Raw genomic sequence first — 12,983 nt, forward strand, 5'->3', positions numbered from 1 at the left:
ATGAAATGGCTTTATTAGGTGAACAATATTACCGTAATTGTTGAATTTTACTGACATTAGCTAGCTCGAACTTAAGGACAAACATTTAGAAGTTAAGAGAAAATGTAAGCTTAGGTATGGAAGGGCTCGGATATCCAAAGACACTGTCAGATTAAAAACCTAAGGGAGGAAAACATACCAAAGAACGGATGGAAATAAACCTGGATACCTGTGTCAAGAGGCTTTGTTCAAGAAAGAGATAATCTCACTTCAAGAATACAATAATACTTTACCTTTTGGTTAACCTTTTTCTGCTAATCTGACAAAATTTTGGAACAAATCAAAAGGCGGACACAGGTAGAACAGTCACACATACCGATAACAGAACTGAATTGAATATAGAATTTAGGCCAGAGACCAAGAACTGGGACTTATGAGGTCATTCAGCGCTGAAACTGAAATTGATAGTAAAAGGTTTGAAAGGTGTAGCAGGAGGAAAGCCTCGCAGTTGCACTATGAATCAATTGTTAGGACAGGGTGGAAAGTCAGAGAGAAGAAAGAGAATATGAACGGAAGTGCAGCAAAAGGAACGAAAGGGGTTGCAGCTGGGGGCCGAAGGGACGCTGCGAAGAACCTTAAGTAAGGCCACATGAGGTTCACTGATAATGAATTTAAATCAAGAACATTCTCCACATACACATACAAGCGTGTAGCAACAGTTTATTAAAGCAAAAATCTTTATTACAGCAAATTTTAGGACCCAAATACTAGATCAAGACGTACTCGACTTCCCTAATCCATAAATTCTTAAGTTTATTAGGTCACCTGACGTGAATGCAAAAACAAATGAATCAACACCACCTAGTGAAGACGCGTAACATTCTAGTAATAAACGAAGCACATAATATAAAACTAATTACTGCCCATAAATAGGAATGAAAAAGATCACGAAGGACTCTCCTCCCTGCCAAGTCTTACAGCAAAAAAATGATAGAAAAAGTCGCCTGAAAAAGTAAATCAACCAAAACTTTGCTTCTAGAATCAGTTGGACGAATTGGACATAGCAAGTTGGTGAAGATGTTGCAACGTGCAGCATTCACATAGCACAACTTGACAGGAAAATCGTTGGATTTGCTCAGCGTTTTCATTCTCATTTAAAAGGATTATGCTGTGGTAACCCGTCCACTGTACGAGAATAGAGCCAAAACTGTTAACAAGATTACATCGATTCAAAAAATAAAAAACAAAGCGGAAATATCACGAGAGGCACTACCACCTCTGTAAGGACAACTCCCACGATTTAAGAACCTATTCTCTGACGTCAGCCAGGTGACCCAAATATTCAGTCTAGGAGCGCAAAAAAATTCAAGAGCGTGCCAATTCAGGGGTAGAAAGGTTAGTCACCTTATTCTCCGGTGTTTAAGGAAGTTCATCTTGGTGACATTACTGACAAACAATCATGACTATTTTCGTCTTCGCCAATAATGTGACATGGGAATGTATGTTAGAAGCAAGCCAACAGCAGTATTAGCTGGAGAAATAATGCCGATTTACTTGCTTAATTGAAGTGAAAAGTAGCTTTTACCGTTCGTGAAATGTAACAATGCCTCTTTTTCGTTAAAATATTCCCAATGACGCTTCCGAAAGACTAAGAGAAAAAGACCACCAGCAATCATAGAGATACATTTCTATTTACTTTAATTCCCGATTCAACGTCCCGAAAGGTTTGAAGGACATTGCAGATATGAAGAAGAGATAATTAATATTCCATAATTACCTTAACTGGAATCATAGTTCATATGTTCTTTTATCCTTCACGTATACAGTAACCATCCCCATTTGACAGCAAAATCATAAATAAAAAAAAATAACTAGTCAGTGCACTAAGCTGGAAGGGAAATGAAGATATTAAAAGAGGTGGTGGTCAAATCCTTGTTTAATAATACCACCAACAGTATAGGAAAGCCTGAGCAATTCGATCAAATCATTCATGTCAAAGGTTGGTGACTTACGACATAACGACTTCCTGACTCCTACGTAAGAGTGGGTCTAATTGAGAGTCTTTACATACTAATTACTTTACATCACAGGCATTTATTACTTCCGGACATAAAAAGATACGCACGCAAAACAATACTGATGGAGTCTTGTCAAGTAAATCTACTGTACTAAAGTGCTACAGGGAAATGTCATGTCACTCAAGCTGTTTGCCCTTTTATGGGAGTGGAAGGGAAAGTTTTAGGGTGGAGTAACGCTAAAAAGCTGGCAGGATTAAGCATAAGCAAACGAAGATATCTTAATCTGCAATACAACTCAGGCTTTACAAAGCTAATTTTACAAAATGTATCATACATGTAAAGAAATGACTTACAACAAAATGAATGAAATAACACTAAATGGGGAAAGGATTAATAATGCCACCCAATACAGCTTCTCTTGAGGCAAATCAAGCAATGGGTTGGATGGATACGAACGTTAAAAGAAGAATAATAGAAGCCACATGGCAAGACAGTGTGAGGAACGACACCAAAGAAGAAACGGAGGAGGTTCCATATGTAGAACAGATAATGAATGGGAGATGGAAATGACTTGAACACGTCCTTCCCAGGCCCTGGGATGAGTGCCAGCTGGGCTCCTGCGAACACAATAAGAGCTGGAAGATCCACACCTACCTGGATGAGAACGAAGACCCTGGAGGCTGTAGATAAGTGGAGAAGTGTGGAAGTGAAAGCCCAGGGAAGACATATGGCGGAATTTCACAAAGGCTCTTCGCGTTGTACCTCGCTGAACGCAATAAGAATAATGAAGATGCATAAAAATCGCCTGTAATATTCACCACTTTCTTTTATTCTTAAGATGGCATAGCCAAAAAAAAATATATATATATCTTCTCATTCATTTTAAAGAAGAAATTGTTATGTAAGTAATGCAGTCCCAAGAGTTCAGAAGTTCTACCATAGTAAAAAAAAAAAAAAAAAAAAGCGGTATAGAATCAAGGCGTTATACACCTCTATTCAAAAAAGGGCCGAGTTCGTATCTGGGAAACCCCAAAGAAACAAAAAGGAGATCTAATACAGAGAATGGGCACTAGAACGAAGACATGGGCAGACAGATGGCAAGGGGATGAAAAGCCAAATGTTACGTAACCGAAAATGAGTACAGATGAGCCTCATAGTAACTGCCCTCTTGGGCATGGCAGGATCACCGAAACGTTTTTGCCATTCTTTCCTACTCTCTGATTGGATAGAGCTGCTCAAACGACCAATGAACGAAGAGACATGCCGCAACGAGTTTAAGCGATTAACACAATTGTCCCCCCGCTCTTAGAGGGGAGGAGGAAGGAAAGAAGGAAGAAAGAAGAAGAGGAGGAGTAGGAGGAGGAGGAAGGAGGAAGGAAGGAGGAGGAGGAGGAGGAGGAGGAGGAGGAGGTGTTCCACGTTTCGCTATTTCAGTCCGCGGAGGTTACGTAAGAGCGGACTGATACGGACTCTCCAGACAGAAGTAGGGGATGTCTAGGAATGCATATCTGACTTTATTTCTGTTTTATCACTTTTCTACTGGAAAACGAAGCTTGCATCTTTTTGTCGATGAATGATTCAAATGTAGCGTTTGAGTAGAATTTATATATATATATATATATATATATATATATATATATATATATATATATATATATATATATATATATATATATATATATATATATATATATATATATATATATATATATATACGTAAACCGCCAAAAGGCCCTTGACACAAAGGGCCTCTGAATTTCTGCACTCATCATTTCCTCAAATCCTCAAATCCTCACCTACATACACACCCACGTCTAATGACTCTTAATTCTTCTTGTGCCCGTAGGACCCAGCTGATACTATCATTACATATATTATATAATATATATAAATACATACATACATACATACATACACACACACACACACACACACACATATATATTGTTATATATATAATTATAATATATATATATAATATATATATAATTAATATATAATATATATATTTTACAGTTGCAGGTCGTCGATGACCTAAGTTGTTGTGACGCCGTGGTACATTTTTGCATCAATCAATCTACAGTTGCAGTTATACAATAATTACTTGTTAACCCCCGACACAATTTATTACGTAAGGTAAAATTTCTCCTCAACGCAAAGTTACGCGGGTTGATTTACCTTCGCAAATCCCTCTGGCTCTTGCAAGATGGGAGATGAGCCAAGCCCGTGCGTCTGCAAGGAATGTTGGGAGTCTAGTTTTCACTTCACTTCTGCTACTACTGGTAGTACTGTATCACATAAATCACGGTCATATTGCTCTCCTACTATTTTATGAACCCTCTTTAAAAAGCTAATTAAGTAAATTAATTACCAAAATAAATATTTTTTAAATATCTCGTTAAAAATATTTCTTCTTTATGGAAGGACGACAATGAATTCGGGAACACACACACAAGCGAAATGTGGAGGAAAATCATGAGAATATCTGTCTTCTACCGTAGCAAAGGTCTGAATAAATCTTATGTAAAAGTCAAAAGAGAGTTTTTACGCATCTACCGCAGCTCCTTTAACCCGGGTTTCTTCTTCCCTCGTCCCATATACGTCCCATCTCCCTTCCCATTCGCTCCCCATTTCCAACCAGCCAAGTATACTCCTCCCTCGGCAACCATGGCTACGCACCCAGCAACCAGTCACGTGTATATATAATTTCTAACCTTTTTATGGAAGGGTGTTGCGTAAGTCGCACTGCATTCCGTATCTTTCTCTCGCCCCCCCCCCCCCCCCCCCCCCCCCCTCTCTCTCTCTCTCCCTACACTAACACCTGCTCCTCATTCTCCTTTGTGGCGCTTCCTTTCCTTTCTCTAAGTTCTGCCTCCCCCTCTACTACTTTTATTCCACTACTGATCACCAGTCTGGATATAAACTATGGGTGACCCAGTATTATAAGACACAAGGCCGATTAGACAAGGGACAGGGGTGATAGCTGTGTGAAAGGAAGGCCATACGAATACCCATTCCTTTTCCTATTAGTAACATGGATGATGTCTGTACTCTTCTAGAAAACTGTGGGAAAAGTCGACACATAATGTACCTTCGTCTGGGGGAGACAGTAATGGCTGATGAAGGGAAGTACTGGGGAGAAATGTGGGGCTCTGTTGTTACTGACCTTCCCCCTGCCTCTATCCACTTTAGCAGTACAAAAAATGCCTTGGACCTAATATTCCAGACTCCTATCTCATTTTTCATTCCCTTTCTATTCGCCAAATTAACATTCCTTAATTCACCGCCCAATTTATTCAAAATTTCATTTGTATCCTGAATGCACTTGCTTTCTGGAGTTTAGTGTAACCCTGAGTCTAATCTCTGCCCCCTCTTCGTGTACACATACAGCACTCTCCTCCCCCAACAATTTATGACCTCCATATAACTTCAGGGTAATCTTCGTACAACAAATCTGCATTTCTTATCTGAATTTTTTCAGCGAGACCTACAGCCGCAAGGCTTAACGTCATCGATGCGGATTGCTACTCTTGACTCTACACCACAGTCCAGGCCACTGACTCGATTTGGTACAGACAAGATAAGTTTTATTTGATCTAAGTTACACCGAGAATACAATAAAATATAATACAACAATTCAGGGTTAACCTACATTCTCCCTCTCTCTATCTCTCTCTCCTGAATGCCCACGGTTGATGCACGTGCCTCATCTTCTTCGTATGATTGGTCTCGTTTTGGGCACCTGATATTGACAAGCAACAGTAAACTAACTACATGAAGACACTTCGTTGCCAAAGTTATTCCATCTCCAAATTACCTTTGTTACAAAAATGATAAAATTTCTCTCTCTCTCTCTCTCTTCTCTCTCTTCTCTCTCTCTCTCTCTCTCTCTCTCTCTCTTAGGAAACATTTTTGCATTCCGCTCCTCCCACAATGAAAACTGAATTACTCACACTTTTAATGCTATTGAAAACTTACTCAGACTCCGAAAAACTTCCGTTTACCACGATGTGTAAGTCAGGTGTCCCGCAGAAGCAATGATGGACGTAAAGTCGTACACTTCCTTCAATTCAATTGATACTATGTCTGAGAGGTAATTGTCGCATAAGTAAACCAATACTTAATAACCTACCGAAACATGTAATGCTCTCTAACTATATATCCTAATGTAACACTTTTCTGCATGATTTGTCGCTGTAAATCACGAAACCCGTTAGGAAAAGCATTTCACATGGCATACTTAATTCATCAAAGCAAGGTAGTGTGATACAACTTGTTCTTACATAACATGACTAGACGTTGATAGCAAACATCAAACTGTTGGTTCCACTTCCGAATTAAAATGGTTCGGACGCGCAACATGGCGTGAACGAGGCTTTCGTGTGGAACAACGCATCTCCGTCACGCTATTAGGATAGCGGACTGAACCTGCGTGTTGTTGTCATTGTCAATGATGCTGCCATTTGAATAGGAAGTTGTGTCACAATTCACGATCATCTTGTGTCTGCGCCATGTAATCATGCATCAAAATGAAACCCCTCAAAAACATTCAATTGCGACAGTAATCAAGTCGGACTATTTACAAACGAGAGAGAGAGAGAGAGAGAGAGAGAGAGAGAGAGAGAGAGAGAGAGAGAGAGAGAGAGAGAGAGAGAGAGAGAGAGAGAGTGTAGCGATTGATCGTTTTATAACAACCCAGATGAGATTACGAACGAACCCAAATAAAAAAACCTGACACATCAAAATAATATTTGTATTGGGAAAGTATGTCACAATCTGCATGCGGATACAAGTTCGAATTTTAACAAACAGGATTGAAGAGTAAATAATGTTCTTCCTCTGAATTCAAATCAGGTAAAAACATCCTTGCAACATAATTCATTACCAACATTGGAGTGAACAGAATTTTGTGACTGTTGAAGTCCGACCTTAGAGATTCATCAAGCTTTCCAACTCATAACTTCCTACACAGCGTAGATACGCCAATAGTTCTGATGAGAAAAAAAAAAAAAATAAATAAAATATAAACCTTACTGATGCTTTCCATTGATTAACTAGTCTCCCGATGAACAAGCCGTCCCTAACGCATCATCCCTGTTCGAGAACCACGTTATGTAACACCCCTTGGCCTTCCCCCCCTCCCCCTTTCTCCAGCCACACCAACCCATCCCACGTACCAAAGGAATACCTCGACCACGTGGACTTTAAACGTGACCCAATTGTGTTGCACGCAACGTTACCAGTTTGTGTTGCATGACATTCAAGGCCACGTGATGGCATAAACCATTCCCCCCTCACACCGGCCCTTCCCACTACCCCGACCCTAACCCCCTAAGGCCAAACACCCGAATACAATAACATATTCAACATCGAACTTTATAATGGTCCTCCCCTTTGTCATAAACTCAATCGTGAGTTTTCATGTGGCTTAGATAAATGTCAAGTAAGTTATGCTAAAATATCATTTACATAAGTCCCTAGTATCAATCTAACTTAGTCGCAGTGTAGTCAATAAACATAAACAAAATAGTTTTCGTCAAAAAACTGCCCCGTCTCCGTAAGATAATATAATGCTACTGGGAACAGTTCAATATTTTGTAAGTAACTACAACTATTTTGCCTGAATACCAAGACATTACATTCAATAAGCAAAAATGTAAAAAGAAATTCAAACAAGAAAACTTTCGCATACCAAAATAACGTAGTAGTGTGGGAATGTAACAGATACCAGACAAAACTGGATTGATTTTGTGAGTATCAAACAAATTCGAGCCTTACCAGAATGGAAGCTAGGCATTAATTGCTCTGTTACTTTCTAAGTGAATTTATATTTAACCTCTCAATTCTATCAAAACTTTGTCGGAGTGTTAACGATTTTCCAAATTTTGCCTTAATGAGGCCCGGAGCTCAAATGTCTAGATAAGCCTCACCAAAAATAGACACCATATTTAGATGTCACAATTTTCTTTTTCCCAAATAGTGACCTCAGCCGTCCCTAATTGGAATATTGCTCTCATGTATGGTTTGCGTTAACTTCTGTCTTCCCTTTTCATGAGGAATTATTTTACTCTAATACCACAACTCGATACTGATGGTTTTATGCTGCGCTCTTCAGTCTCCTTAACATGTTTAAAATAAAAATCATACCTAAATCTATGGCAAATTTATTGTTACCGAGATGTTTAACGTCTGTTGCTCTGTTTTAACATTCGTTGCAATGAGTCTGGGAACAAACACGACGCTCATAGGTTTGCTTGTTAATAAAGTTAAAATTCACTTTCGTAAGCACTGACTCAAAGTCCCTTCGTCTGATCAACGATAATTTCTCTCTCTCTCTCTCTCTCTCTCTCTCTCTCTCTCTCTCTCTCCAACCGCATGGAAGCCCCTGCTTTCTGTAAGCAATATACCGACCGTGAAGGAGATTAACCATACTCCCCTCACCGGTCACGCAACAAGAGTTTGGCCATTTCAATTCTTCCTTCTGACTTGCGATATCAAGACATTCCTCGTTCTGCTGACATTATTAAGGAGGAAGCAGTACCCCACAATTACCAAGTAAAACTGATGCTGTTGTGGCACTGTATATCATCATAACGCAAAAGCCTTGTTAATATAAAAAATACAAAGGAAAGAGGGAAAGAAACTTATGCGCTTGATTTTCAAGCAGGATAAGTTCTCGTGCATGACTGTCATTTCGGTGCGTTTTAGTTGTAGGACGAGTTGATTTTACCACATATAACCAGAATAAAGAATCAAGTAAGTTTTTGAAAAAAAAAACTTCCTGAATTCATTTTATGGCTAAGTCTACCAAATGCATTTCAAGGTCAGTGAAATAGTATGATTTTGTGTAAAAAAAAAAAAGCGAAGAAAAAAAAAATCAAGACCGGAAACTATCGTGGAGGCTCAAAGAAATCACTTGACGGTCCTTTATATTTAACAACAGTATATCACCAATAAGACTAATAACGGAATTGAAATATTGGAAATGTCCATTATTTTTCGTATTTTCTTTTTCTTTATTCCTTAAGTTACTCACCTTATCCTAAATATTCCTTTGTTCCAATACTTTATTCATAAGGTTTCGTCATGCGTCTGGTAATCGAGGTGAAAACTAGATTTCCTCCGAGCACGATTGACGACTTTAACAGCTAACAGAAGGCAGATTAGGAGAAGAGTTTTATTCCCTGTTCGCATTTAGTTAGAAACTTTAGAAACAGCCGCCTCCTGACAGCTTAAACAACTGGCTTGCAGTTCGATCACCATTTTAACCTGACTTCGGAACTGAGAGAGTTCCTTGCCAGAAATTTCCAATATTCCATGGCTGCGTCGGGTGCTTTAAACAAAGTAAACAACGAACCAGTACATTCATAAAAGTCACCGCTGAAAATTCACTGATATCTAACTGGTTCTTTTCTCTATGGCAAAATATACTGACCTGAAATTGTCATTTCTAATAAGTTATACTTTTGAAACCTTACTTGGAAATGCTCATCAATATGATGGAACTTTGCTATCTGACTAAGAACTGTCCTTCATTTCCATGGAGCTGCTTACCTTAGAACATTTTAGTGTCTCAAAATCCAAAAGTTTATATTTATTATACCAGTGCACCACTAACCCCTTGAGATGTATTCCTTAATCAAGTCTGCTGATCCATCCATAAAGGGAGTGAAAAAATTACTTGGATATGTTGTTTTTCAAAATTGTTAATATTTGAGAAAGTCATCTGCCACTAATCAAGTTGTATACTATTACTAATTTCTAATATTTTATGATGGTGTTCGCTTCTAGTTATTTGACTTATTGCAAGAAATAAAAAAAAAATCCTCCAAGCATCACATTCTGAGAGCGGTTTGATGTGCATGTTTCTCAACGCAATTAATGGGTGATGCCCAATATAGCATAAAACTTCCACATGTAAAAAGGCACAGGCAATCTGTTTGCCTAGTTTAAGTATAAATAACTGCTTCTGTTCAGACTTTCGGTCTCGTTCTTAGTGTCCTGTTTTAGGATAATGGCTACTAATCGAAAACCCAATGATTTTAATTTCCTAAGGTAACCAGCAACATTGTATTTTTCTCAGATATAACTATAAAATCATTCTACTGGAATTTTTTGTCCAATTTATATTCAACCCTTTTGAGACTGTGCAGCTATTGAGATCCCCTTTCATTTTCTGGCATTCTTGTGAATAGTGACGATGAAACCATATGAAACAAAAACAAACACCTCGGGAAAAAAAAAACACCCGTTTTCGATGTGTACTTACATAAGAAATATTACCTTGCATACAAATTTCAATTTGTGACCTTTATGAAGACTTAAGAGCTATGACAACATGAGTGTGAACTCGCATTTTTACCGAGGCTATTCATCCCTTCATGAGATTTCTACTCTTCGAAGACTGAACAAAATCGTTTCCTCCGTTACGCAAGCAAAGAGGTACATAAGGCTGCAATGACTGACGTGGTCTAAAACTGTCCCAATCAAATTTCAGAACTCACTCTCTATCTCCGGTGAGATTATTTTGATTCAAATAGCTTGCGTATAAAAGATCGTCTTGCATCTTGATACAGACACAGGCTTTTGTACATACGCACATCTATGAGAGAGCCATAGTGGTATCTACCAATTTTTTCTTACTCTCATAAAAAATTACAAATCTCCCGAAACAACAGAGGTGGTAACAGAGCTGAACTAGTAATAAGCAGATATATATTCAAGGACTACTGTGATAATATAAATATAATAATGGACGGATGAACGACATCATATAACCAGAGAAACAAAATGTAGCTCAGTAAGACAAGCGCAGCCTCGAGCAGCATCACGATAAATGAAAAAAGAATTCTTAAAATGTTTGTGTAAATATGACAGAAAACATCAAGGAAGTTATTAATAGCGCCCACAGTAGGTCACGTGGCTCGACAGGAGATCTACACGCAATCCAACGTTCCTTTTTTCTTTTTCGAGACGGTCCAATTTCTCTTGAATATTTCACGAACCGTAATGCCACCGGATTCAGCCAGCTAAAGTTCATCGTTACTCGAAGACTCAAGGCTGCGATTAAGAATGAAAGCAAAATGAAAATGTTCTAAACATAAATTTCGATGAAATTTATTTCGTTATTTTCAAACCTGAGGAACCATTTTGGCTCTTTGGTTATAAAACTCTCTACAAATCCCCCACACCCCCAAGTGTCTTTTTTATTTTAAGAAAAAGGCAAAATAAATTCCTATAATTATCTTAGAAAACACAGAATATTTTCCAGATCTGGAGACTGATTTCATCTCAGATAAGTACAATAACAAAAGTCACAAAACAAATTTATTCAAGCTTAGCCTAAGCATGTCAGTGCGGTACATGAAAACATGAATCTATCGGCTACCTGTATGAAGCACCTCTATGAAACGACCTTTAAATACGTGACTAATGATCATCGTATCCAACATTCCTCAATAATAAAAACAAAAAAGGAAAACCAAACCACTTCGCAAATAAGATTTCAGATCTAATCAAAAGAATTCTAAAATATTTTTAACAGAATTACTGAAAATGATCGTGCTAACAATGTTCACAAACTGATCACACGATGTAAGGTGTAATGCAGGAACATTATTATTGGATGATGTAAGCACACTAGGCGGTTTTCTCTTTCGGAGTTCCATTTTCATGCGAACTCATTATTTTGGACATTAGCAAAATTTTTCAAAGGTCAGCGTTTCAATTGTCGCGGAAACATGAAATGTTACGTTAATAGGAAACACTAGTAGGACAAATCGACAAAATATAAGAAATGTACAATTACTTTTCCATCGAAAAACATGACTAACGACTTCAGTTAAACAATGACGAGACCCTTAAGGCAATATGAAACGAAAGTACTATTTGAATCTAGATGTTCCATATAAGTGACACGTGTCAGCTTCCAGATAAAAAAGGATGTATTTATAGTTCCTCAGATCTAGTCGCGTAAAATAAATCATCTTAGGATTCATTTCCCTATTTGGTGATATTACTCAAAATCTTTAGGACTTCAGAAAACAACACATTGGTAATGTATAATATAAACATATTTATGACAGGATTCACTTTTATGATCGGCAATTTCTATCCATTTCTATTTCATTCATTTTACGTAAAGAGTTAACTGACAAACCACGACTTACGTTTTCCCTGATCGCTAACTGCAACACTATCTTAAAAAACGGAAAAGTTGCAGCAATAAGGGTCTTAATATCCTTATTTAAAAAAAAAATACAGTATTGCAAAACGGGGAGAGGTTATGCATCGCAGAGGCATAAATTCGCTTAAAAGGAATCGATTTCGTGATTCAATGGTATTTGACATCCACGCATGTTTCCAATACAAACTTGGTTTTGACAGAAAAGGACTTTCCCAAATAGCAAAAAGTCGTCGATCATTATAAATCATATTCTTGTCTACAAACAAGTAGTGTCAACCACATTCCCTGATTTAGAAGTCATTGCATCAACTCGTGGAAATGCGTGATGCAAGCAGCGAGATCTGACACAAACACGCATTGAGTAGATTTGGGCATTTGTGCGATATGTTGACGTGTCTCTCGACAGGAGGAGGAGGAGGAGCAGGAGGAGGAGAACGAGGAGGAGGAGGCACCTGCGCAATCAATAACACCTCCTCCGACTCTCCTTCCTTCTCCCACTCTCCACCGCCAAACTCTTTCGTCATCCTGATTGCCCAAACACCCCTTTCGTAATGCTAGTCTCTCTCTCTCTCTCTCTCTCTCTCTCTCTCTCTCTCTCTCTCTCTCTCTCTCTCTCTCTCTCTCTACCTTCGCTTTACGTTCTATTCTGGTTTATTCCTGTTGCGAATCTTTATCTGAAAAATGAATCTACTCTATGGAGAAGTCTTCTCCCAATTTTTTATACCTCCATTAGGTTGCATAAGTTAGGGTTACAAGTATTTCATAATCTGCATTCTAATTTACGTAATGCCTTTTTGTAA

At 38.2% G+C, this 12,983-nt stretch overlaps 1 pseudogene; it reads right to left on the minus strand.

Annotated features, from left to right (window-relative positions):
- The window catches only part of LOC135217668 (uncharacterized), a 79,693-nt pseudogene extending 66,986 nt beyond the window's left edge, over window positions 1-12,707 (minus strand).
- Window positions 12,708-12,983: the final 276 nt, after the last annotated feature.

The sequence above is a fragment of the Macrobrachium nipponense genome, chromosome 7 (assembly GCF_015104395.2).
Source record: "Macrobrachium nipponense isolate FS-2020 chromosome 7, ASM1510439v2, whole genome shotgun sequence".
NCBI classification, from domain to species: Eukaryota; Metazoa; Arthropoda; class Malacostraca; order Decapoda; family Palaemonidae; genus Macrobrachium; species Macrobrachium nipponense.